This window comes from Ovis canadensis, chromosome 25, assembly GCF_042477335.2.
Source record: "Ovis canadensis isolate MfBH-ARS-UI-01 breed Bighorn chromosome 25, ARS-UI_OviCan_v2, whole genome shotgun sequence".
Classification (NCBI taxonomy): domain Eukaryota; kingdom Metazoa; phylum Chordata; class Mammalia; order Artiodactyla; family Bovidae; genus Ovis; species Ovis canadensis.
In genome coordinates this window covers 20,442,243-20,466,284 of record NC_091269.1, presented here as the reverse complement: position 1 = coordinate 20,466,284, position 24,042 = coordinate 20,442,243, and the positions used below count along the sequence as shown (strand labels likewise).

The window sequence follows — 24,042 nt, the reverse complement described above, 5'->3', positions numbered from 1 at the left end:
GCCGCACCAGCCGCTGGCCCCTGGCACCCCACCGCGCTCAGAGCCGCCGCCTGCCTTCCAGCCCCTCTCAGGTTGGCTGGCCGGGGCCCCGACTCCCGCTGCAGACCTGGGTTGCCTCCGCGCGGCCCGCGAGCCCCTCGGCTTTCGGCGTCCAGGAAACCAGAGGAACGGCGGCGGCGGGGGCGCGGGGGTCTCTGTCTGGGGCTCCCTTGGCAGGCCTCAGGCAATTCTGGGCGGGGCCGGGGCCCCAGCCCCACCCCCAGACGCATCCTGGCAGGCAACCTCGCGGTCTCCCGCAGGCGCGGGCGCACAACACACACACACACACACACACACACACACACACCCTCACGCCCGCCCCCCTCCCCCCAAACACAGGCACACCTCCCGCAGCCCAGACAGGTCAAGAGCCGGAAACCACAAGTAAGGGAGACGGAGAAAGAGGGAGAGAGAGAGACAGCAAGAGGACCGCACAGGCTTCCAAAGCCCCGGCCGCCACACCCTCCCCCCTCCACTGTGGGTATCCACCCGGCCCCCCCAGTCGACCCGACCCCACCACCGTCGCCCACCGACACACTCACACGCACACTCTCTCCCACACTCACCCTCTGGCCTGGGGGCGGGGGCTGGGTCTCGCCTCAGGGAGCCAAGCCGAAGGGGACCTTTGAGACCTCGGCTGCGAGGAAGTCTTGGGGTCCCCACGGGTGATTGCCAGCCCCAGGGCACCGCGTCCAGCCGGGGCTCGCCGGGCCCAAGGCTCACGCCCCCTCCCTTGTGCACGGGCCGCTCTCTGCGGTGTGTGACGGTCTGTGCCAGAGTGTCCGTCTCGGATGGGATGCCGTCCCCTGTGCCCTGTCCGTCTCCCGCTTTCCGTCTCGCTGTGGGTCGGTCGCTCTGTGTCTCCGTCTCTCTGGCTCTCCCTCCCTGGGTGTGCCTGCGCGCTCGTGTCTGTCTGTCTGTCTGCATCTGCATCTGCCCTCTCGCCGTCTTGGGAGCCTGTCTCTGAACCTTCATCTCTTTGCGTCTCTGTCTCTCCTGACCCCCGGCCTGCCGTCCCTTCCTCTGGCCCCGGCCTCTCACGGGTGGGTGCTCTGGCCGTGGCCCTGGCTGACGAGCTTGCGCCGGCCGGCTGTCTCACTTGGCGTGGGTGCCTGCGAGTGTGTCTGTGTGCCTGTCCGTGTGGCTGCACGTCGCTCGTCTGCACCCTCAGCAAGGTCCGGTGCTTGGAGGGCGGCGTGGGGGCAAGGGGGGGGCCTCGGTAGGGCGAAGGGGCGGGGCTGACGAGCTCTGGTCGCCGGCGCTGGTGGCTGCAGGTGGGTTTGGGCACCGCGCAGGTGCCGGGCAGGATGGGCGCTCAGGGCCACGGCTGGGCTGCGCCTAGGCCCGCAGGAGGCTCAGAGGACCGCGGGCCCCAGCGGGCCCCGAGGCCCTGGGCAGCGAACGCCTTGGGGAGGTGGGCGAGGGGCTGGGGGAGGGGCGGCGGCCCCCGAGCCGGGTGGTGCCTGGAGGGTCCCAGGGTGGGAGAGCGCCACGACCTCGGCGCCCCTCACTCCACCCTCCCCGCTACACCCACCGGCGGGCACACCCGGCCGGCTGCTCCCGGTCCCGGAAGCCCTGTGGTCCCCCGGGCCGGGCCGGCGGTGTGTTGTGTGTTGGCCGGGGGGGGGGGGGGGGGGGGGCGGGGACGTGGGCGGGGGCGGGGCGCGGGGCGGCGTGTGCCGGCCACCGGGCCGCCGGGAGTCCGGTCGCGGGTGGTGCAGCTCAAGTGCAGCGCGCGCTCCGTGGAGAGCTGGAGAGCTGCGGCCGCCGGCTGGCCCGGGCGGCAGGTCAGAGCGAAAGGCAGGCGCAGCGCAGGGCTCTTAGGGCGCCTGGCGGCAGCCGCCTCCGTCTATGGCCATACCACCCTGAACGCGCCCGATCTCGTCTGATCTCGGAAGCTAAGCAGGGTCGGGCCCGGTTAGTACTTGGATGGGAGACCGCCTGGGAATACCGGGTGCTGTAGGCTTTTTGTTGTTTCTGTTTTGCCCTGCCTCCCCTCTCCTTTAGCCCCCGGCCCCAGCCGCACCGCAAGCCGCACCAGCCGCTGGCCCCTGGCACCCCACCGCGCTCAGAGCCGCCGCCTGCCTTCCAGCCCCTCTCAGGTTGGCTGGCCGGGGCCCCGACTCCCGCTGCAGACCTGGGTTGCCTCCGCGCGGCCCGCGAGCCCCTCGGCTTTCGGCGTCCAGGAAACCAGAGGAACGGCGGCGGCGGGGGCGCGGGGGTCTCTGTCTGGGGCTCCCTTGGCAGGCCTCAGGCAATTCTGGGCGGGGCCGGGGCCCCAGCCCCACCCCCAGACGCATCCTGGCAGGCAACCTCGCGGTCTCCCGCAGGCGCGGGCGCACAACACACACACACACACACACACACACACACACACACCCTCACGCCCGCCCCCCTCCCCCCAAACACAGGCACACCTCCCGCAGCCCAGACAGGTCAAGAGCCGGAAACCACAAGTAAGGGAGACGGAGAAAGAGGGAGAGAGAGAGACAGCAAGAGGACCGCACAGGCTTCCAAAGCCCCGGCCGCCACACCCTCCCCCCTCCACTGTGGGTATCCACCCGGCCCCCCCAGTCGACCCGACCCCACCACCGTCGCCCACCGACACACTCACACGCACACTCTCTCCCACACTCACCCTCTGGCCTGGGGGCGGGGGCTGGGTCTCGCCTCAGGGAGCCAAGCCGAAGGGGACCTTTGAGACCTCGGCTGCGAGGAAGTCTTGGGGTCCCCACGGGTGATTGCCAGCCCCAGGGCACCGCGTCCAGCCGGGGCTCGCCGGGCCCAAGGCTCACGCCCCCTCCCTTGCGCACGGGCCGCTCTCTGCGGTGTGTGACGGTCTGTGCCAGAGTGTCCGTCTCGGATGGGATGCCGTCCCCTGTGCCCTGTCCGTCTCCCGCTTTCCTTCTCGCTGTGGGTCGGTCGCTCTGTGTCTCCGTCTCTCTGGCTCTCCCTCCCTGGGTGTGCCTGCGCGCTCGTGTCTGTCTGTCTGTCTGCATCTGCATCTGCATCTGCATCTGCCCTCTCGCCGTCTTGGGAGCCTGTCTCTGAACCTTCATCTCTTTGCGTCTCTGTCTCTCCTGACCCCCGGCCTGCCGTCCCTTCCTCTGGCCCCGGCCTCTCACGGGTGGGTGCTCTGGCCGTGGCCCTGGCTGACGAGCTTGCGCCGGCCGGCTGTCTCACTTGGCGTGGGTGCCTGCGAGTGTGTCTGTGTGCCTGTCCGTGTGGCTGCACGTCGCTCGTCTGCACCCTCAGCAAGGTCCGGTGCTTGGAGGGCGGCGTGGGGGCAAGGGGGGGGCCTCGGTAGGGCGAAGGGGCGGGGCTGACGAGCTCTGGTCGCCGGCGCTGGTGGCTGCAGGTGGGTTTGGGCACCGCGCAGGTGCCGGGCAGGATGGGCGCTCAGGGCCACGGCTGGGCTGCGCCTAGGCCCGCAGGAGGCTCAGAGGACCGCGGGCCCCAGCGGGCCCCGAGGCCCTGGGCAGCGAACGCCTTGGGGAGGTGGGCGAGGGGCTGGGGGAGGGGCGGCGGCCCCCGAGCCGGGTGGTGCCTGGAGGGTCCCAGGGTGGGAGAGCGCCACGACCTCGGCGCCCCTCACTCCACCCTCCCCGCTACACCCACCGGCGGGCACACCCGGCCGGCTGCTCCCGGTCCCGGAAGCCCTGTGGTCCCCCGGGCCGGGCCGGCGGTGTGTTGGCCGGGGGGGGGGGGGGGGGGCGGGGACGTGGGCGGGGGCGGGGCGCGGGGCGGCGTGTGCCGGCCACCGGGCCGCCGGGAGTCCGGTCGCGGGTGGTGCAGCTCAAGTGCAGCGCGCGCTCCGTGGAGAGCTGGAGAGCTGCGGCCGCCGGCTGGCCCGGGCGGCAGGTCAGAGCGAAAGGCAGGCGCAGCGCAGGGCTCTTAGGGCGCCTGGCGGCAGCCGCCTCCGTCTACGGCCATACCACCCTGAACGCGCCCGATCTCGTCTGATCTCGGAAGCTAAGCAGGGTCGGGCCCGGTTAGTACTTGGATGGGAGACCGCCTGGGAATACCGGGTGCTGTAGGCTTTTTGTTGTTTCTGTTTTGCCCTGCCTCCCCTCTCCTTTAGCCCCCGGCCCCAGCCGCACCGCAAGCCGCACCAGCCGCTGGCCCCTGGCACCCCACCGCGCTCAGAGCCGCCGCCTGCCTTCCAGCCCCTCTCAGGTTGGCTGGCCGGGGCCCCGACTCCCGCTGCAGACCTGGGTTGCCTCCGCGCGGCCCGCGAGCCCCTCGGCTTTCGGCGTCCAGGAAACCAGAGGAACGGCGGCGGCGGGGGCGCGGGGGTCTCTGTCTGGGGCTCCCTTGGCAGGCCTCAGGCAATTCTGGGCGGGGCCGGGGCCCCAGCCCCACCCCCAGACGCATCCTGGCAGGCAACCTCGCGGTCTCCCGCAGGCGCGGGCGCACAACACACACACACACACACACACACACACACACACCCTCACGCCCGCCCCCCTCCCCCCAAACACAGGCACACCTCCCGCAGCCCAGACAGGTCAAGAGCCGGAAACCACAAGTAAGGGAGACGGAGAAAGAGGGAGAGAGAGAGACAGCAAGAGGACCGCACAGGCTTCCAAAGCCCCGGCCGCCACACCCTCCCCCCTCCACTGTGGGTATCCACCCGGCCCCCCCAGTCGACCCGACCCCACCACCGTCGCCCACCGACACACTCACACGCACACTCTCTCCCACACTCACCCTCTGGCCTGGGGGCGGGGGCTGGGTCTCGCCTCAGGGAGCCAAGCCGAAGGGGACCTTTGAGACCTCGGCTGCGAGGAAGTCTTGGGGTCCCCACGGGTGATTGCCAGCCCCAGGGCACCGCGTCCAGCCGGGGCTCGCCGGGCCCAAGGCTCACGCCCCCTCCCTTGCGCACGGGCCGCTCTCTGCGGTGTGTGACGGTCTGTGCCAGAGTGTCCGTCTCGGATGGGATGCCGTCCCCTGTGCCCTGTCCGTCTCCCGCTTTCCGTCTCGCTGTGGGTCGGTCGCTCTGTGTCTCCGTCTCTCTGGCTCTCCCTCCCTGGGTGTGCCTGCGCGCTCGTGTCTGTCTGTCTGTCTGCATCTGCATCTGCCCTCTCGCCGTCTTGGGAGCCTGTCTCTGAACCTTCATCTCTTTGCGTCTCTGTCTCTCCTGACCCCCGGCCTGCCGTCCCTTCCTCTGGCCCCGGCCTCTCACGGGTGGGTGCTCTGGCCGTGGCCCTGGCTGACGAGCTTGCGCCGGCCGGCTGTCTCACTTGGCGTGGGTGCCTGCGAGTGTGTCTGTGTGCCTGTCCGTGTGGCTGCACGTCGCTCGTCTGCACCCTCAGCAAGGTCCGGTGCTTGGAGGGCGGCGTGGGGGCAAGGGGGGGGCCTCGGTAGGGCGAAGGGGCGGGGCTGACGAGCTCTGGTCGCCGGCGCTGGTGGCTGCAGGTGGGTTTGGGCACCGCGCAGGTGCCGGGCAGGATGGGCGCTCAGGGCCACGGCTGGGCTGCGCCTAGGCCCGCAGGAGGCTCAGAGGACCGCGGGCCCCAGCGGGCCCCGAGGCCCTGGGCAGCGAACGCCTTGGGGAGGTGGGCGAGGGGCTGGGGGAGGGGCGGCGGCCCCCGAGCCGGGTGGTGCCTGGAGGGTCCCAGGGTGGGAGAGCGCCACGACCTCGGCGCCCCTCACTCCACCCTCCCCGCTACACCCACCGGCGGGCACACCCGGCCGGCTGCTCCCGGTCCCGGAAGCCCTGTGGTCCCCCGGGCCGGGCCGGCGGTGTGTGGGCCGGGGGGGGGGGGGGGGGGGGCGGGGACGTGGGCGGGGGCGGGGCGCGGGGCGGCGTGTGCCGGCCACCGGGCCGCCGGGAGTCCGGTCGCGGGTGGTGCAGCTCAAGTGCAGCGCGCGCTCCGTGGAGAGCTGGAGAGCTGCGGCCGCCGGCTGGCCCGGGCGGCAGGTCAGAGCGAAAGGCAGGCGCAGCGCAGGGCTCTTAGGGCGCCTGGCGGCAGCCGCCTCCGTCTACGGCCATACCACCCTGAACGCGCCCGATCTCGTCTGATCTCGGAAGCTAAGCAGGGTCGGGCCCGGTTAGTACTTGGATGGGAGACCGCCTGGGAATACCGGGTGCTGTAGGCTTTTTGTTGTTTCTGTTTTGCCCTGCCTCCCCTCTCCTTTAGCCCCCGGCCCCAGCCGCACCGCAAGCCGCACCAGCCGCTGGCCCCTGGCACCCCACCGCGCTCAGAGCCGCCGCCTGCCTTCCAGCCCCTCTCAGGTTGGCTGGCCGGGGCCCCGACTCCCGCTGCAGACCTGGGTTGCCTCCGCGCGGCCCGCGAGCCCCTCGGCTTTCGGCGTCCAGGAAACCAGAGGAACGGCGGCGGCGGGGGCGCGGGGGTCTCTGTCTGGGGCTCCCTTGGCAGGCCTCAGGCAATTCTGGGCGGGGCCGGGGCCCCAGCCCCACCCCCAGACGCATCCTGGCAGGCAACCTCGCGGTCTCCCGCAGGCGCGGGCGCACAACACACACACACACACACACACACACACACACACCCTCACGCCCGCCCCCCTCCCCCCAAACACAGGCACACCTCCCGCAGCCCAGACAGGTCAAGAGCCGGAAACCACAAGTAAGGGAGACGGAGAAAGAGGGAGAGAGAGAGACAGCAAGAGGACCGCACAGGCTTCCAAAGCCCCGGCCGCCACACCCTCCCCCCTCCACTGTGGGTATCCACCCGGCCCCCCCAGTCGACCCGACCCCACCACCGTCGCCCACCGACACACTCACACGCACACTCTCTCCCACACTCACCCTCTGGCCTGGGGGCGGGGGCTGGGTCTCGCCTCAGGGAGCCAAGCCGAAGGGGACCTTTGAGACCTCGGCTGCGAGGAAGTCTTGGGGTCCCCACGGGTGATTGCCAGCCCCAGGGCACCGCGTCCAGCCGGGGCTCGCCGGGCCCAAGGCTCACGCCCCCTCCCTTGCGCACGGGCCGCTCTCTGCGGTGTGTGACGGTCTGTGCCAGAGTGTCCGTCTCGGATGGGATGCCGTCCCCTGTGCCCTGTCCGTCTCCCGCTTTCCGTCTCGCTGTGGGTCGGTCGCTCTGTGTCTCCGTCTCTCTGGCTCTCCCTCCCTGGGTGTGCCTGCGCGCTCGTGTCTGTCTGTCTGTCTGCATCTGCATCTGCCCTCTCGCCGTCTTGGGAGCCTGTCTCTGAACCTTCATCTCTTTGCGTCTCTGTCTCTCCTGACCCCCGGCCTGCCGTCCCTTCCTCTGGCCCCGGCCTCTCACGGGTGGGTGCTCTGGCCGTGGCCCTGGCTGACGAGCTTGCGCCGGCCGGCTGTCTCACTTGGCGTGGGTGCCTGCGAGTGTGTCTGTGTGCCTGTCCGTGTGGCTGCACGTCGCTCGTCTGCACCCTCAGCAAGGTCCGGTGCTTGGAGGGCGGCGTGGGGGCAAGGGGGGGGCCTCGGTAGGGCGAAGGGGCGGGGCTGACGAGCTCTGGTCGCCGGCGCTGGTGGCTGCAGGTGGGTTTGGGCACCGCGCAGGTGCCGGGCAGGATGGGCGCTCAGGGCCACGGCTGGGCTGCGCCTAGGCCCGCAGGAGGCTCAGAGGACCGCGGGCCCCAGCGGGCCCCGAGGCCCTGGGCAGCGAACGCCTTGGGGAGGTGGGCGAGGGGCTGGGGGAGGGGCGGCGGCCCCCGAGCCGGGTGGTGCCTGGAGGGTCCCAGGGTGGGAGAGCGCCACGACCTCGGCGCCCCTCACTCCACCCTCCCCGCTACACCCACCGGCGGGCACACCCGGCCGGCTGCTCCCGGTCCCGGAAGCCCTGTGGTCCCCCGGGCCGGGCCGGCGGTGTGTTGTGTGTTGGCCGGGGGGGGGGGGGGGGGGGGGGGGGGGGCGGGGGGGGGGGGGGGGGGGCGGGGCGGCGTGTGCCGGCCACCGGGCCGCCGGGAGTCCGGTCGCGGGTGGTGCAGCTCAAGTGCAGCGCGCGCTCCGTGGAGAGCTGGAGAGCTGCGGCCGCCGGCTGGCCCGGGCGGCAGGTCAGAGCGAAAGGCAGGCGCAGCGCAGGGCTCTTAGGGCGCCTGGCGGCAGCCGCCTCCGTCTACGGCCATACCACCCTGAACGCGCCCGATCTCGTCTGATCTCGGAAGCTAAGCAGGGTCGGGCCCGGTTAGTACTTGGATGGGAGACCGCCTGGGAATACCGGGTGCTGTAGGCTTTTTGTTGTTTCTGTTTTGCCCTGCCTCCCCTCTCCTTTAGCCCCCGGCCCCAGCCGCACCGCAAGCCGCACCAGCCGCTGGCCCCTGGCACCCCACCGCGCTCAGAGCCGCCGCCTGCCTTCCAGCCCCTCTCAGGTTGGCTGGCCGGGGCCCCGACTCCCGCTGCAGACCTGGGTTGCCTCCGCGCGGCCCGCGAGCCCCTCGGCTTTCGGCGTCCAGGAAACCAGAGGAACGGCGGCGGCGGGGGCGCGGGGGTCTCTGTCTGGGGCTCCCTTGGCAGGCCTCAGGCAATTCTGGGCGGGGCCGGGGCCCCAGCCCCACCCCCAGACGCATCCTGGCAGGCAACCTCGCGGTCTCCCGCAGGCGCGGGCGCACAACACACACACACACACACACACACACACACACACACCCTCACGCCCGCCCCCCTCCCCCCAAACACAGGCACACCTCCCGCAGCCCAGACAGGTCAAGAGCCGGAAACCACAAGTAAGGGAGACGGAGAAAGAGGGAGAGAGAGAGACAGCAAGAGGACCGCACAGGCTTCCAAAGCCCCGGCCGCCACACCCTCCCCCCTCCACTGTGGGTATCCACCCGGCCCCCCCAGTCGACCCGACCCCACCACCGTCGCCCACCGACACACTCACACGCACACTCTCTCCCACACTCACCCTCTGGCCTGGGGGCGGGGGCTGGGTCTCGCCTCAGGGAGCCAAGCCGAAGGGGACCTTTGAGACCTCGGCTGCGAGGAAGTCTTGGGGTCCCCACGGGTGATTGCCAGCCCCAGGGCACCGCGTCCAGCCGGGGCTCGCCGGGCCCAAGGCTCACGCCCCCTCCCTTGCGCACGGGCCGCTCTCTGCGGTGTGTGACGGTCTGTGCCAGAGTGTCCGTCTCGGATGGGATGCCGTCCCCTGTGCCCTGTCCGTCTCCCGCTTTCCGTCTCGCTGTGGGTCGGTCGCTCTGTGTCTCCGTCTCTCTGGCTCTCCCTCCCTGGGTGTGCCTGCGCGCTCGTGTCTGTCTGTCTGTCTGCATCTGCATCTGCCCTCTCGCCGTCTTGGGAGCCTGTCTCTGAACCTTCATCTCTTTGCGTCTCTGTCTCTCCTGACCCCCGGCCTGCCGTCCCTTCCTCTGGCCCCGGCCTCTCACGGGTGGGTGCTCTGGCCGTGGCCCTGGCTGACGAGCTTGCGCCGGCCGGCTGTCTCACTTGGCGTGGGTGCCTGCGAGTGTGTCTGTGTGCCTGTCCGTGTGGCTGCACGTCGCTCGTCTGCACCCTCAGCAAGGTCCGGTGCTTGGAGGGCGGCGTGGGGGCAAGGGGGGGGCCTCGGTAGGGCGAAGGGGCGGGGCTGACGAGCTCTGGTCGCCGGCGCTGGTGGCTGCAGGTGGGTTTGGGCACCGCGCAGGTGCCGGGCAGGATGGGCGCTCAGGGCCACGGCTGGGCTGCGCCTAGGCCCGCAGGAGGCTCAGAGGACCGCGGGCCCCAGCGGGCCCCGAGGCCCTGGGCAGCGAACGCCTTGGGGAGGTGGGCGAGGGGCTGGGGGAGGGGCGGCGGCCCCCGAGCCGGGTGGTGCCTGGAGGGTCCCAGGGTGGGAGAGCGCCACGACCTCGGCGCCCCTCACTCCACCCTCCCCGCTACACCCACCGGCGGGCACACCCGGCCGGCTGCTCCCGGTCCCGGAAGCCCTGTGGTCCCCCGGGCCGGGCCGGCGGTGTGTTGGCCGGGGGGGGGGGGGGGGGGGCGGGGACGTGGGCGGGGGCGGGGCGCGGGGCGGCGTGTGCCGGCCACCGGGCCGCCGGGAGTCCGGTCGCGGGTGGTGCAGCTCAAGTGCAGCGCGCGCTCCGTGGAGAGCTGGAGAGCTGCGGCCGCCGGCTGGCCCGGGCGGCAGGTCAGAGCGAAAGGCAGGCGCAGCGCAGGGCTCTTAGGGCCCCTGGCGGCAGCCGCCTCCGTCTACGGCCATACCACCCTGAACGCGCCCGATCTCGTCTGATCTCGGAAGCTAAGCAGGGTCGGGCCCGGTTAGTACTTGGATGGGAGACCGCCTGGGAATACCGGGTGCTGTAGGCTTTTTGTTGTTTCTGTTTTGCCCTGCCTCCCCTCTCCTTTAGCCCCCGGCCCCAGCCGCACCGCAAGCCGCACCAGCCGCTGGCCCCTGGCACCCCACCGCGCTCAGAGCCGCCGCCTGCCTTCCAGCCCCTCTCAGGTTGGCTGGCCGGGGCCCCGACTCCCGCTGCAGACCTGGGTTGCCTCCGCGCGGCCCGCGAGCCCCTCGGCTTTCGGCGTCCAGGAAACCAGAGGAACGGCGGCGGCGGGGGCGCGGGGGTCTCTGTCTGGGGCTCCCTTGGCAGGCCTCAGGCAATTCTGGGCGGGGCCGGGGCCCCAGCCCCACCCCCAGACGCATCCTGGCAGGCAACCTCGCGGTCTCCCGCAGGCGCGGGCGCACAACACACACACACACACACACACACACACACACACACACACCCTCACGCCCGCCCCCCTCCCCCCAAACACAGGCACACCTCCCGCAGCCCAGACAGGTCAAGAGCCGGAAACCACAAGTAAGGGAGACGGAGAAAGAGGGAGAGAGAGAGACAGCAAGAGGACCGCACAGGCTTCCAAAGCCCCGGCCGCCACACCCTCCCCCCTCCACTGTGGGTATCCACCCGGCCCCCCCAGTCGACCCGACCCCACCGTCGCCCACCGACACACTCACACGCACACTCTCTCCCACACTCACCCTCTGGCCTGGGGGCGGGGGCTGGGTCTCGCCTCAGGGAGCCAAGCCGAAGGGGACCTTTGAGACCTCGGCTGCGAGGAAGTCTTGGGGGTCCCCACGGGTGATTGCCAGCCCCAGGGCACCGCGTCCAGCCGGGGCTCGCCGGGCCCAAGGCTCACGCCCCCTCCCTTGCGCACGGGCCGCTCTCTGCGGTGTGTGACGGTCTGTGCCAGAGTGTCCGTCTCGGATGGGATGCCGTCCCCTGTGCCCTGTCCGTCTCCCGCTTTCCGTCTCGCTGTGGGTCGGTCGCTCTGTGTCTCCGTCTCTCTGGCTCTCCCTCCCTGGGTGTGCCTGCGCGCTCGTGTCTGTCTGTCTGTCTGCATCTGCATCTGCATCTGCATCTGCCCTCTCGCCGTCTTGGAAGCCTGTCTCTGAACCTTCATCTCTTTGCGTCTCTGTCTCTCCTGACCCCCGGCCTGCCGTCCCTTCCTCTGGCCCCGGCCTCTCACGGGTGGGTGCTCTGGCCGTGGCCCTGGCTGACGAGCTTGCGCCGGCCGGCTGTCTCACTTGGCGTGGGTGCCTGCGAGTGTGTCTGTGTGCCTGTCCGTGTGGCTGCACGTCGCTCGTCTGCACCCTCAGCAAGGTCCGGTGCTTGGAGGGCGGCGTGGGGGCAAGGGGGGGGCCTCGGTAGGGCGAAGGGGCGGGGCTGACGAGCTCTGGTCGCCGGCGCTGGTGGCTGCAGGTGGGTTTGGGCACCGCGCAGGTGCCGGGCAGGATGGGCGCTCAGGGCCACGGCTGGGCTGCGCCTAGGCCCGCAGGAGGCTCAGAGGACCGCGGGCCCCAGCGGGCCCCGAGGCCCTGGGCAGCGAACGCCTTGGGGAGGTGGGCGAGGGGCTGGGGGAGGGGCGGCGGCCCCCGAGCCGGGTGGTGCCTGGAGGGTCCCAGGGTGGGAGAGCGCCACGACCTCGGCGCCCCTCACTCCACCCTCCCCGCTACACCCACCGGCGGGCACACCCGGCCGGCTGCTCCCGGTCCCGGAAGCCCTGTGGTCCCCCGGGCCGGGCCGGCGGTGTGTTGGCCGGGGGGCGGGGGGGGGGGGGCGGGGACGTGGGCGGGGGCGGGGCGCGGGGCGGCGTGTGCCGGCCACCGGGCCGCCGGGAGTCCGGTCGCGGGTGGTGCAGCTCAAGTGCAGCGCGCGCTCCGTGGAGAGCTGGAGAGCTGCGGCCGCCGGCTGGCCCGGGCGGCAGGTCAGAGCGAAAGGCAGGCGCAGCGCAGGGCTCTTAGGGCGCCTGGCGGCAGCCGCCTCCGTCTACGGCCATACCACCCTGAACGCGCCCGATCTCGTCTGATCTCGGAAGCTAAGCAGGGTCGGGCCCGGTTAGTACTTGGATGGGAGACCGCCTGGGAATACCGGGTGCTGTAGGCTTTTTGTTGTTTCTGTTTTGCCCTGCCTCCCCTCTCCTTTAGCCCCCGGCCCCAGCCGCACCGCAAGCCGCACCAGCCGCTGGCCCCTGGCACCCCACCGCGCTCAGAGCCGCCGCCTGCCTTCCAGCCCCTCTCAGGTTGGCTGGCCGGGGCCCCGACTCCCGCTGCAGACCTGGGTTGCCTCCGCGCGGCCCGCGAGCCCCTCGGCTTTCGGCGTCCAGGAAACCAGAGGAACGGCGGCGGCGGGGGCGCGGGGGTCTCTGTCTGGGGCTCCCTTGGCAGGCCTCAGGCAATTCTGGGCGGGGCCGGGGCCCCAGCCCCACCCCCAGACGCATCCTGGCAGGCAACCTCGCGGTCTCCCGCAGGCGCGGGCGCACAACACACACACACACACACACACACACACACACACACCCTCACGCCCGCCCCCCTCCCCCCAAACACAGGCACACCTCCCGCAGCCCAGACAGGTCAAGAGCCGGAAACCACAAGTAAGGGAGACGGAGAAAGAGGGAGAGAGAGAGACAGCAAGAGGACCGCACAGGCTTCCAAAGCCCCGGCCGCCACACCCTCCCCCCTCCACTGTGGGTATCCACCCGGCCCCCCCAGTCGACCCGACCCCACCACCGTCGCCCACCGACACACTCACACGCACACTCTCTCCCACACTCACCCTCTGGCCTGGGGGCGGGGGCTGGGTCTCGCCTCAGGGAGCCAAGCCGAAGGGGACCTTTGAGACCTCGGCTGCGAGGAAGTCTTGGGGTCCCCACGGGTGATTGCCAGCCCCAGGGCACCGCGTCCAGCCGGGGCTCGCCGGGCCCAAGGCTCACGCCCCCTCCCTTGCGCACGGGCCGCTCTCTGCGGTGTGTGACGGTCTGTGCCAGAGTGTCCGTCTCGGATGGGATGCCGTCCCCTGTGCCCTGTCCGTCTCCCGCTTTCCGTCTCGCTGTGGGTCGGTCGCTCTGTGTCTCCGTCTCTCTGGCTCTCCCTCCCTGGGTGTGCCTGCGCGCTCGTGTCTGTCTGTCTGTCTGCATCTGCATCTGCCCTCTCGCCGTCTTGGGAGCCTGTCTCTGAACCTTCATCTCTTTGCGTCTCTGTCTCTCCTGACCCCCGGCCTGCCGTCCCTTCCTCTGGCCCCGGCCTCTCACGGGTGGGTGCTCTGGCCGTGGCCCTGGCTGACGAGCTTGCGCCGGCCGGCTGTCTCACTTGGCGTGGGTGCCTGCGAGTGTGTCTGTGTGCCTGTCCGTGTGGCTGCACGTCGCTCGTCTGCACCCTCAGCAAGGTCCGGTGCTTGGAGGGCGGCGTGGGGGCAAGGGGGGGGCCTCGGTAGGGCGAAGGGGCGGGGCTGACGAGCTCTGGTCGCCGGCGCTGGTGGCTGCAGGTGGGTTTGGGCACCGCGCAGGTGCCGGGCAGGATGGGCGCTCAGGGCCACGGCTGGGCTGCGCCTAGGCCCGCAGGAGGCTCAGAGGACCGCGGGCCCCAGCGGGCCCCGAGGCCCTGGGCAGCGAACGCCTTGGGGAGGTGGGCGAGGGGCTGGGGGAGGGGCGGCGGCCCCCGAGCCGGGTGGTGCCTGGAGGGTCCCAGGGTGGGAGAGCGCCACGACCTCGGCGCCCCTCACTCCACCCTCCCCGCTACACCCACCGGCGGGCACACCCGGCCGGCTGCTCCCGGTCCCGGAAGCCCTGTGGTCCCCCGGGCCGGGCCGGCGGTGTGTTGGCCGGGGGGGGGGGGGGGGGGGGGGCGGGGACGTGGGCGGGGGCGGGGCGCGGGGCGGCGTGTGCCGGCCACCGGGCCGCCGGGAGTCCGGTCGCGGGTGGTGCAGCTCAAGTGCAGCGCGCGCTCCGTGGAGAGCTGGAGAGCTGCGGCCGCCGGCTGGCCCGGGCGGCAGGTCAGAGCGAAAGGCAGGCGCAGCGCAGGGCTCTTAGGGCGCCTGGCGGCAGCCGCCTCCGTCTACGGCCATACCACCCTGAACGCGCCCGATCTCGTCTGATCTCGGAAGCTAAGCAGGGTCGGGCCCGGTTAGTACTTGGATGGGAGACCGCCTGGGAATACCGGGTGCTGTAGGCTTTTTGTTGTTTCTGTTTTGCCCTGCCTCCCCTCTCCTTTAGCCCCCGGCCCCAGCCGCACCGCAAGCCGCACCAGCCGCTGGCCCCTGGCACCCCACCGCGCTCAGAGCCGCCGCCTGCCTTCCAGCCCCTCTCAGGTTGGCTGGCCGGGGCCCCGACTCCCGCTGCAGACCTGGGTTGCCTCCGCGCGGCCCGCGAGCCCCTCGGCTTTCGGCGTCCAGGAAACCAGAGGAACGGCGGCGGCGGGGGCGCGGGGGTCTCTGTCTGGGGCTCCCTTGGCAGGCCTCAGGCAATTCTGGGCGGGGCCGGGGCCCCAGCCCCACCCCCAGACGCATCCTGGCAGGCAACCTCGCGGTCTCCCGCAGGCGCGGGCGCACAACACACACACACACACACACACACACACACACACACCCTCACGCCCGCCCCCCTCCCCCCAAACACAGGCACACCTCCCGCAGCCCAGACAGGTCAAGAGCCGGAAACCACAAGTAAGGGAGACGGAGAAAGAGGGAGAGAGAGAGACAGCAAGAGGACCGCACAGGCTTCCAAAGCCCCGGCCGCCACACCCTCCCCCCTCCACTGTGGGTATCCACCCGGCCCCCCCAGTCGACCCGACCCCACCACCGTCGCCCACCGACACACTCACACGCACACTCTCTCCCACACTCACCCTCTGGCCTGGGGGCGGGGGCTGGGTCTCGCCTCAGGGAGCCAAGCCGAAGGGGACCTTTGAGACCTCGGCTGCGAGGAAGTCTTGGGGTCCCCACGGGTGATTGCCAGCCCCAGGGCACCGCGTCCAGCCGGGGCTCGCCGGGCCCAAGGCTCACGCCCCCTCCCTTGCGCACGGGCCGCTCTCTGCGGTGTGTGACGGTCTGTGCCAGAGTGTCCGTCTCGGATGGGATGCCGTCCCCTGTGCCCTGTCCGTCTCCCGCTTTCCGTCTCGCTGTGGGTCGGTCGCTCTGTGTCTCCGTCTCTCTGGCTCTCCCTCCCTGGGTGTGCCTGCGCGCTCGTGTCTGTCTGTCTGTCTGCATCTGCATCTGCCCTCTCGCCGTCTTGGGAGCCTGTCTCTGAACCTTCATCTCTTTGCGTCTCTGTCTCTCCTGACCCCCGGCCTGCCGTCCCTTCCTCTGGCCCCGGCCTCTCACGGGTGGGTGCTCTGGCCGTGGCCCTGGCTGACGAGCTTGCGCCGGCCGGCTGTCTCACTTGGCGTGGGTGCCTGCGAGTGTGTCTGTGTGCCTGTCCGTGTGGCTGCACGTCGCTCGTCTGCACCCTCAGCAAGGTCCGGTGCTTGGAGGGCGGCGTGGGGGCAAGGGGGGGGCCTCGGTAGGGCGAAGGGGCGGGGCTGACGAGCTCTGGTCGCCGGCGCTGGTGGCTGCAGGTGGGTTTGGGCACCGCGCAGGTGCCGGGCAGGATGGGCGCTCAGGGCCACGGCTGGGCTGCGCCTAGGCCCGCAGGAGGCTCAGAGGACCGCGGGCCCCAGCGGGCCCCGAGGCCCTGGGCAGCGAACGCCTTGGGGAGGTGGGCGAGGGGCTGGGGGAGGGGCGGCGGCCCCCGAGCCGGGTGGTGCCTGGAGGGTCCCAGGGTGGGAGAGCGCCACGACCTCGGCGCCCCTCACTCCACCCTCCCCGCTACACCCACCGGCCGGCACACCCGGCCGGCTGCTCCCGGTCCCGGAAGCCCTGTGGTCCCCCGGGCCGGGCCGGCCGGGTGTTGGCCGGGGGGGGGGGGGGGGGGGGGGGGGACGGGGGCGGGGGCGGGGCGCGGGGCGGCGTGTGCCGGCCACCGGGCCGCCGGGAGTCCGGTCGCGGGTGGTGCAGCTCAAGTGCAGCGCGCGCTCCGTGGAGAGCTGGAGAGCTGCGGCCGCCGGCTGGCCCGGGCGGCAGGTCAGAGCGAAAGGCAGGCGCAGCGCAGGGCTCTTAGGGCGCCTGGCGGCAGCCGCCTCCGTCTACGGCCATACCACCCTGAACGCGCCCGATCTCGTCTGATCTCGGAAGCTAAGCAGGGTCGGGCCCGGTTAGTACTTGGATGGGAGACCGCCTGGGAATACCGGGTGCTGTAGGCTTTTTGTTGTTTCTGTTTTGCCCTGCCTCCCCTCTCCTTTAGCCCCCGGCCCCAGCCGCACCGCAAGCCGCACCAGCCGCTGGCCCCTGGCACCCCACCGCGCTCAGAGCCGCCGCCTGCCTTCCAGCCCCTCTCAGGTTGGCTGGCCGGGGCCCCGACTCCCGCTGCAGACCTGGGTTGCCTCCGCGCGGCCCGCGAGCCCCTCGGCTTTCGGCGTCCAGGAAACCAGAGGAACGGCGGCGGCGGGGGCGCGGGGGTCTCTGTCTGGGGCTCCCTTGGCAGGCCTCAGGCAATTCTGGGCGGGGCCGGGGCCCCAGCCCCACCCCCAGACGCATCCTGGCAGGCAACCTCGCGGTCTCCCGCAGGCGCGGGCGCACAACACACACACACACACACACACACACACACACACACACACACCCTCACGCCCGCCCCCCTCCCCCCAAACACAGGCACACCTCCCGCAGCCCAGACAGGTCAAGAGCCGGAAACCACAAGTAAGGGAGACGGAGAAAGAGGGAGAGAGAGAGACAGCAAGAGGACCGCACAGGCTTCCAAAGCCCCGGCCGCCACACCCTCCCCCCTCCACTGTGGGTATCCACCCGGCCCCCCCAGTCGACCCGACCCCACCACCGTCGCCCACCGACACACTCACACGCACACTCTCTCCCACACTCACCCTCTGGCCTGGGGGCGGGGGCTGGGTCTCGCCTCAGGGAGCCAAGCCGAAGGGGACCTTTGAGACCTCGGCTGCGAGGAAGTCTTGGGGTCCCCACGGGTGATTGCCAGCCCCAGGGCACCGCGTCCAGCCGGGGCTCGCCGGGCCCAAGGCTCACGCCCCCTCCCTTGCGCACGGGCCGCTCTCTGCGGTGTGTGACGGTCTGTGCCAGAGTGTCCGTCTCGGATGGGATGCCGTCCCCTGTGCCCTGTCCGTCTCCCGCTTTCCGTCTCGCTGTGGGTCGGTCGCTCTGTGTCTCCGTCTCTCTGGCTCTCCCTCCCTGGGTGTGCCTGCGCGCTCGTGTCTGTCTGTCTGTCTGCATCTGCATCTGCCCTCTCGCCGTCTTGGGAGCCTGTCTCTGAACCTTCATCTCTTTGCGTCTCTGTCTCTCCTGACCCCCGGCCTGCCGTCCCTTCCTCTGGCCCCGGCCTCTCACGGGTGGGTGCTCTGGCCGTGGCCCTGGCTGACGAGCTTGCGCCGGCCGGCTGTCTCACTTGGCGTGGGTGCCTGCGAGTGTGTCTGTGTGCCTGTCCGTGTGGCTGCACGTCGCTCGTCTGCACCCTCAGCAAGGTCCGGTGCTTGGAGGGCGGCGTGGGGGCAAGGGGGGGGCCTCGGTAGGGCGAAGGGGCGGGGCTGACGAGCTCTGGTCGCCGGCGCTGGTGGCTGCAGGTGGGTTTGGGCACCGCGCAGGTGCCGGGCAGGATGGGCGCTCAGGGCCACGGCTGGGCTGCGCCTAGGCCCGCAGGAGGCTCAGAGGACCGCGGGCCCCAGCGGGCCCCGAGGCCCTGGGCAGCGAACGCCTTGGGGAGGTGGGCGAGGGGCTGGGGGAGGGGCGGCGGCCCCCGAGCCGGGTGGTGCCTGGAGGGTCCCAGGGTGGGAGAGCGCCACGACCTCGGCGCCCCTCACTCCACCCTCCCCGCTACACCCACCGGCGGGCACACCCGGCCGGCTGCTCCCGGTCCCGGAAGCCCTGTGGTCCCCCGGGCCGGGCCGGCGGTGTGTTGGCCGGGGGGGGGGGGGGGGGGGGGGGGGGGGGGGGGCGGGGGCGGGGCGCGGGGCGGCGTGTGCCGGCCACCGGGCCGCCGGGAGTCCGGTCGCGGGTGGTGCAGCTCAAGTGCAGCGCGCGCTCCGTGGAGAGCTGGAGAGCTGCGGCCGCCGGCTGGCCCGGGCGGCAGGTCAGAGCGAAAGGCAGGCGCAGCGCAGGGCTCTTAGGGCGCCTGGCGGCAGCCGCCTCCGTCTACGGCCATACCACCCTGAACGCGCCCGATCTCGTCTGATCTCGGAAGCTAAGCAGGGTCGGGCCCGGTTAGTACTTGGATGGGAGACCGCCTGGGAATACCGGGTGCTGTAGGCTTTTTGTTGTTTCTGTTTTGCCCTGCCTCCCCTCTCCTTTAGCCCCCGGCCCCAGCCGCACCGCAAGCCGCACCAGCCGCTGGCCCCTGGCACCCCACCGCGCTCAGAGCCGCCGCCTGCCTTCCAGCCCCTCTCAGGTTGGCTGGCCGGGGCCCCGACTCCCGCTGCAGACCTGGGTTGCCTCCGCGCGGCCCGCGAGCCCCTCGGCTTTCGGCGTCCAGGAAACCAGAGGAACGGCGGCGGCGGGGGCGCGGGGGTCTCTGTCTGGGGCTCCCTTGGCAGGCCTCAGGCAATTCTGGGCGGGGCCGGGGCCCCAGCCCCACCCCCAGACGCATCCTGGCAGGCAACCTCGCGGTCTCCCGCAGGCGCGGGCGCACAACACACACACACACACACACACACACACACACACACACACCCTCACGCCCGCCCCCCTCCCCCCAAACACAGGCACACCTCCCGCAGCCCAGACAGGTCAAGAGCCGGAAACCACAAGTAAGGGAGACGGAGAAAGAGGGAGAGAGAGAGACAGCAAGAGGACCGCACAGGCTTCCAAAGCCCCGGCCGCCACACCCTCCCCCCTCCACTGTGGGTATCCACCCGGCCCCCCCAGTCGACCCGACCCCACCACCGTCGCCCACCGACACACTCACACGCACACTCTCTCCCACACTCACCCTCTGGCCTGGGGGCGGGGGCTGGGTCTCGCCTCAGGGAGCCAAGCCGAAGGGGACCTTTGAGACCTCGGCTGCGAGGAAGTCTTGGGGTCCCCACGGGTGATTGCCAGCCCCAGGGCACCGCGTCCAGCCGGGGCTCGCCGGGCCCAAGGCTCACGCCCCCTCCCTTGCGCACGGGCCGCTCTCTGCGGTGTGTGACGGTCTGTGCCAGAGTGTCCGTCTCGGATGGGATGCCGTCCCCTGTGCCCTGTCCGTCTCCCGCTTTCCGTCTCGCTGTGGGTCGGTCGCTCTGTGTCTCCGTCTCTCTGGCTCTCCCTCCCTGGGTGTGCCTGCGCGCTCGTGTCTGTCTGTCTGTCTGCATCTGCATCTGCATCTGCATCAGCATCTGCCCTCTCGCCGTCTTGGGAGCCTGTCTCTGAACCTTCATCTCTTTGCGTCTCTGTCTCTCCTGACCCCCGGCCTGCCGTCCCTTCCTCTGGCCCCGGCCTCTCACGGGGGGGTGCTCTGGCCGTGGCCCTGGCTGACGAGCTTGCGCCGGCCGGCTGTCTCACTTGGCGTGGGTGCCTGCGAGTGTGTCTGTGTGCCTGTCCGTGTGGCTGCACGTCGCTCGTCTGCACCCTCAGCAAGGTCCGGTGCTTGGAGGGCGGCGTGGGGGCAAGGGGGGGGCCTCGGTAGGGCGAAGGGGTGGGGCTGACGAGCTCTGGTCGCCGGCGCTGGTGGCTGCAGGTGGGTTTGGGCACCGCGCAGGTGCCGGGCAGGATGGGCGCTCAGGGCCACGGCTGGGCTGCGCCTAGGCACGCAGGAGGCTCAGAGGACCGCGGGCCCCAGCGGGCCCCGAGGCCCTGGGCAGCGAACGCCTTGGGGAGGTGGGCGAGGGGCTGGGGGAGGGGCGGCGGCCCCGAGCCGGGTGGTGCCTGGAGGGTCCCAGGGTGGGAGAGCGCCACGACCTCGGCGCCCCTCACTCCACCCTCCCCGCTACACCCACCGGCGGGCACACCCGGCCGGCTGCTCCCGGTCCCGGAAGCCCTGTGGTCCCCCGGGCCGGGCCGGCGGTGTGTTGGCCGGGGGGGGGGGGGGGGGGCGGGGACGTGGGCGGGGGCGGGGCGCGGGGCGGCGTGTGCCGGCCACCGGGCCGCCGGGAGTCCGGTCGCGGGTGGTGCAGCTCAAGTGCAGCGCGCGCTCCGTGGAGAGCTGGAGAGCTGCGGCCGCCGGCTGGCCCGGACGGCAGGTCAGAGCGAAAGGCAGGCGCAGCGCAGGGCTCTTAGGGCGCCTGGCGGCAGCCGCCTCCGTCTACGGCCATACCACCCTGAACGCGCCCGATCTCGTCTGATCTCGGAAGCTAAGCAGGGTCGGGCCCGGTTAGTACTTGGATGGGAGACCGCCTGGGAATACCGGGTGCTGTAGGCTTTTTGTTGTTTCTGTTTTGCCCTGCCTCCCCTCTCCTTTAGCCCCCGGCCCCAGCCGCACCGCAAGCCGCACCAGCCGCTGGCCCCTGGCACCCCACCGCGCTCAGAGCCGCCGCCTGCCTTCCAGCCCCTCTCAGGTTGGCTGGCCGGGGCCCCGACTCCCGCTGCAGACCTGGGTTGCCTCCGCGCGGCCCGCGAGCCCCTCGGCTTTCGGCGGCCAGGAAACCAGAGGAACGGCGGCGGCGGGGGCGCGGGGGTCTCTGTCTGGGGCTCCCTTGGCAGGCCTCAGGCAATTCTGGGCGGGGCCGGGGCCCCAGCCCCACCCCCAGACGCATCCTGGCAGGCAACCTCGCGGTCTCCCGCAGGCGCGGGCGCACAACACACACACACACACACACACACACACACACACACCCTCACGCCCGCCCCCCTCCCCCCAAACACAGGCACACCTCCCGCAGCCCAGACAGGTCAAGAGCCGGAAACCACAAGTAAGGGAGACGGAGAAAGAGGGAGAGAGAGAGACAGCAAGAGGACCGCACAGGCTTCCAAAGCCCCGGCCGCCACACCCTCCCCCCTCCACTGTGGGTATCCACCCGGCCCCCCCAGTCGACCCGACCCCACCGTCGCCCACCGACACACTCACACGCACACTCTCTCCCACACTCACCCTCTGGCCTGGGGGCGGGGGCTGGGTCTCGCCTCAGGGAGCCAAGCCGAAGGGGACCTTTGAGACCTCGGCTGCGAGGAAGTCTTGGGGTCCCCACGGGTGATTGCCAGCCCCAGGGCACCGCGTCCAGCCGGGGCTCGCCGGGCCCAAGGCTCACGCCCCCTCCCTTGCGCACGGGCCGCTCTCTGCGGTGTGTGACGGTCTGTGCCAGAGTGTCCGTCTCGGATGGGATGCCGTCCCCTGTGCCCTGTCCGTCTCCCGCTTTCCGTCTCGCTGTGGGTCGGTCGCTCTGTGTCTCCGTCTCTCTGGCTCTCCCTCCCTGGGTGTGCCTGCGCGCTCGTGTCTGTCTGTCTATCTGCATCTGCATCTGCATCTGCATCAGCATCTGCCCTCTCGCCGTCTTGGGAGCCTGTCTCTGAACCTTCATCTCTTTGCGTCTCTGTCTCTCCTGACCCCCGGCCTGCCGTCCCTTCCTCTGGCCCCGGCCTCTCACGGGGGGGTGCTCTGGCCGTGGCCCTGGCTGACGAGCTTGCGCCGGCCGGCTGTCTCACTTGGCGTGGGTGCCTGCGAGTGTGTCTGTGTGCCTGTCCGTGTGGCTGCACGTCGCTCGTCTGCACCCTCAGCAAGGTCCGGTGCTTGGAGGGCGGCGTGGGGGCAAGGGGGGGGCCTCGGTAGGGCGAAGGGGTGGGGCTGACGAGCTCTGGTCGCCGGCGCTGGTGGCTGCAGGTGGGTTTGGGCACCGCGCAGGTGCCGGGCAGGATGGGCGCTCAGGGCCACGGCTGGGCTGCGCCTAGGCACGCAGGAGGCTCAGAGGACCGCGGGCCCCAGCGAGCCCCGAGGCCCTGGGCAGCGAACGCCTTGGGGAGGTGGGCGAGGGGCTGGGGGAGGGGCGGCGGCCCCCGAGCCGGGTGGTGCCTGGAGGGTCCCAGGGTGGGAGAGCGCCACGACCTCGGCGCCCCTCACTCCACCCTCCCCGCTACACCCACCGGCGGGCACACCCGGCCGGCTGCTCCCGGTCCCGGAAGCCCTGTGGTCCCCCGGGCCGGGCCGGCGGTGTGTTGGCCGGGGCGGGGGGGGGGGGGCGGGGACGTGGGCGGGGCCGGGGGGCGGGGCGGCGTGTGCCGGCCACCGGGCCGCCGGGAGTCCGGTCGCGGGTGGTGCAGCTCAAGTGCAGCGCGCGCTCCGTGGAGAGCTGGAGAGCTGCGGCCGCCGGCTGGCCCGGGCGGCAGTTCAGAGCGAAAGGCAGGCGCAGCGCAGGGCTCTTAGGGCGCCTGGCGGCAGCCGCCTCCGTCTACGGCCATACCACCCTGAATGCGCCCGATCTCGTCTGATCTCGGAAGCTAAGCAGGGTCGGGCCCGGTTAGTACTTGGATGGGAGACCGCCTGGGAATACCGGGTGCTGTAGGCTTTTTGTTGTTTCTGTTTTGCCCTGCCTCCCCTCTCCTTTAGCCCCCGGCCCCAGCCGCACCGCAAGCCGCACCAGCCGCTGGCCCCTGGCACCCCACCGCGCTCAGAGCCGCCGCCTGCCTTCCAGCCCCTCTCAGGTTGGCTGGCCGGGGCCCCGACTCCCGCTGCAGACCTGGGTTGCCTCCGCGCGGCCCGCGAGCCCCTCGGCTTTCGGCGTCCAGGAAACCAGAGGAACGGCGGCGGCGGGGGCGCGGGGGTCTCTGTCTGGGGCTCCCTTGGCAGGCCTCAGGCAATTCTGGGCGGGGCCGGGGCCCCAGCCCCACCCCCAGACGCATCCTGGCAGGCAACCTCGCGGTCTCCCGCAGGCGCGGGCGCACAACACACACACACACACACACACACACACACACACACCCTCACGCCCGCCCCCCTCCCCCCAAACACAGGCACACCTCCCGCAGCCCAGACAGGTCAAGAGCCGGAAACCACAAGTAAGGGAGACGGAGAAAGAGGGAGAGAGAGAGACAGCAAGAGGACCGCACAGGCTTCCAAAGCCCCGGCCGCCACACCTTCCCCCCTCCACTGTGGGTATCCACCCGGCCCCCCCAGTCGACCCGACCCCACCGTCGCCCACCGACACACTCACAGGCACACTCTCTCCCACACTCACCCTCTGGCCTGGGGGCGGGGGCTGGGTCTCGCCTCAGGGAGCCAAGCCGAAGGGGACCTTTGAGACCTCGGCTGCGAGGAAGTCTTGGGGTCCCCACGGGTGATTGCCAGCCCCAGGGCACCGCGTCCAGCCGGGGCTCGCCGGGCCCAAGGCTCACGCCCCCTCCCTTGCGCGCGGGCCGCTCTCTGCGGTGTGTGACGGTCTGTGCCAGAGTGTCCGTCTCGGATGGGATGCCGTCCCCTGTGCCCTGTCCGTCTCCCGCTTTCCTTCTCGCTGTGGGTCGGTCGCTCTGTGTCTCCGTCTCTCTGGCTCTCCCTCCCTGGGTGTGCCTGCGCGCTCGTGTCTGTCTGTCTGTCTGCATCTGCATCTGCATCTGCATCTGCCCTCTCGCCGTCTTGGGAGCCTGTCTCTGAACCTTCATCTCTTTGCGTCTCTGTCTCTCCTGACCCCCGGCCTGCCGTCCCTTCCTCTGGCCCCGGCCTCTCACGGGGGGGTGCTCTGGCCGTGGCCCTGGCTGACGAGCTTGCGCCGGCCGGCTGTCTCACTTGGCGTGGGTGCCTGCGAGTGTGTCTGTGTGCCTGTCCGTGTGGCTGCACGTCGCTCGTCTGCACCCTCAGCAAGGTCCGGTGCTTGGAGGGCGGCGTGGGGGCAAGGGGGG

The 24,042-nt window shown here is 71.6% G+C and overlaps 11 non-coding genes across 11 annotated transcripts; all 11 read left to right on the top strand.

Moving 5' to 3' along the window:
• Positions 1–1,886: 1,886 nt before the first annotated feature.
• Positions 1,887–2,005, top strand: LOC138430599 (5S ribosomal RNA). Its single transcript, XR_011253288.1, has one exon. It is a non-coding gene; the product is annotated as a 5S ribosomal RNA (ribosomal RNA).
• Positions 2,006–3,960: 1,955 nt separating this feature from the next.
• On the top strand, positions 3,961–4,079 carry LOC138430501 (5S ribosomal RNA). The gene has a single exon (XR_011253196.1). It is a non-coding gene; the product is annotated as a 5S ribosomal RNA (ribosomal RNA).
• Positions 4,080–6,022: 1,943 nt separating this feature from the next.
• LOC138430499 (5S ribosomal RNA) lies at positions 6,023–6,141 on the top strand. The gene has a single exon (XR_011253195.1). It is a non-coding gene; the product is annotated as a 5S ribosomal RNA (ribosomal RNA).
• A 1,953-nt stretch (positions 6,142–8,094) lies between these two features.
• LOC138430498 (5S ribosomal RNA) lies at positions 8,095–8,213 on the top strand. Its single transcript, XR_011253194.1, has one exon. It is a non-coding gene; the product is annotated as a 5S ribosomal RNA (ribosomal RNA).
• Positions 8,214–10,157: 1,944 nt separating this feature from the next.
• On the top strand, positions 10,158–10,276 carry LOC138430496 (5S ribosomal RNA). Its single transcript, XR_011253192.1, has one exon. It is a non-coding gene; the product is annotated as a 5S ribosomal RNA (ribosomal RNA).
• Positions 10,277–12,235: 1,959 nt separating this feature from the next.
• LOC138430495 (5S ribosomal RNA) lies at positions 12,236–12,354 on the top strand. Its single transcript, XR_011253191.1, has one exon. It is a non-coding gene; the product is annotated as a 5S ribosomal RNA (ribosomal RNA).
• Positions 12,355–14,301: 1,947 nt separating this feature from the next.
• On the top strand, positions 14,302–14,420 carry LOC138430494 (5S ribosomal RNA). Its single transcript, XR_011253190.1, has one exon. It is a non-coding gene; the product is annotated as a 5S ribosomal RNA (ribosomal RNA).
• A 1,945-nt stretch (positions 14,421–16,365) lies between these two features.
• Positions 16,366–16,484, top strand: LOC138430493 (5S ribosomal RNA). Its single transcript, XR_011253189.1, has one exon. It is a non-coding gene; the product is annotated as a 5S ribosomal RNA (ribosomal RNA).
• Positions 16,485–18,436: 1,952 nt separating this feature from the next.
• On the top strand, positions 18,437–18,555 carry LOC138430492 (5S ribosomal RNA). The gene has a single exon (XR_011253188.1). It is a non-coding gene; the product is annotated as a 5S ribosomal RNA (ribosomal RNA).
• A 1,964-nt stretch (positions 18,556–20,519) lies between these two features.
• Positions 20,520–20,638, top strand: LOC138430491 (5S ribosomal RNA). Its single transcript, XR_011253187.1, has one exon. It is a non-coding gene; the product is annotated as a 5S ribosomal RNA (ribosomal RNA).
• A 1,958-nt stretch (positions 20,639–22,596) lies between these two features.
• Positions 22,597–22,715, top strand: LOC138430544 (5S ribosomal RNA). Its single transcript, XR_011253237.1, has one exon. It is a non-coding gene; the product is annotated as a 5S ribosomal RNA (ribosomal RNA).
• Positions 22,716–24,042: the final 1,327 nt, after the last annotated feature.